At 35.0% G+C, this 752-nt stretch overlaps 1 protein-coding gene across 1 annotated transcript in view; it reads left to right on the top strand.

Moving 5' to 3' along the window:
- LOC102500985 (zinc finger protein 260-like) overlaps positions 1-752 on the top strand; it is a 36,596-nt gene that overhangs the window by 709 nt on the left and 35,135 nt on the right. The window lies entirely within an intron of this gene.

Here is a 752-nt window from a genome sequence, read left to right as displayed (position 1 = left end):
CTCAAAAAAAAAAAAAAAATAGTACACTGAGAGTTAGCTCTTCTTTAAAAATTCTGTAGAATTCAGAAGGGAAGCCATCAAGAAATGGACTATTGTTTGTTGAGAGGCTATTTATTACTGATTCAATCACATTGTTTCTTATTGGTCTCTTTAGGCTTTCCATATCTTTTCAATTCAGTCTTGGTAAATTGTATGTGTCCAGGAATTTGTCCATCATTTTTATTTACTTACTTACTTAAGTTTTGTTCATTTCATCCAGGTTTTCTTGTTTATTAGTGTATAGTCGCTCATAGTATTTTTTTATATATATAGACTATAGATTTGTTTATTTTTAACACCCATCATGCCATGAATTCATAGGGAATAGGTTCCAGTAGCTCAGGCTCCTTTTTATTGGTTCTCTGGGCAGAGCAGGCTGGTGCTCCTTTTCTCTGGTCATTTTACTTCACACATGTTTGGAAGCTATCTTTGCTCTTAGAATGCTTAATATGCTGAATACTCACATTAATTCTCTTGGCAAGAATCTTGCCCTTAACTTGTTTGTTTACAACAATGCCAACAACATGCTGGGTAACATTGTAGAGTCTTCAGTTTTGCTATGGTAACATTTGTGGGGCATTCCTTTTTGAACAGTACCCATTCCCTTGATGTCTACAATATCACCTTTCTTGTAGAGTCGCAGATATATTGCTAAAGGAACCACCTCATGTTTTCTGAAAGACCTAGAGAACATATATAGGGTGCCTCTCTTT

Source organism: Tupaia chinensis, unplaced genomic scaffold (assembly GCF_000334495.1).
Source record: "Tupaia chinensis unplaced genomic scaffold, TupChi_1.0 Scaffold144116_1, whole genome shotgun sequence".
NCBI classification, from domain to species: Eukaryota; Metazoa; Chordata; class Mammalia; order Scandentia; family Tupaiidae; genus Tupaia; species Tupaia belangeri.
Note: the sequence above shows the minus strand (reverse complement) of the source record. Positions and strands in the feature narration are given on the sequence as shown.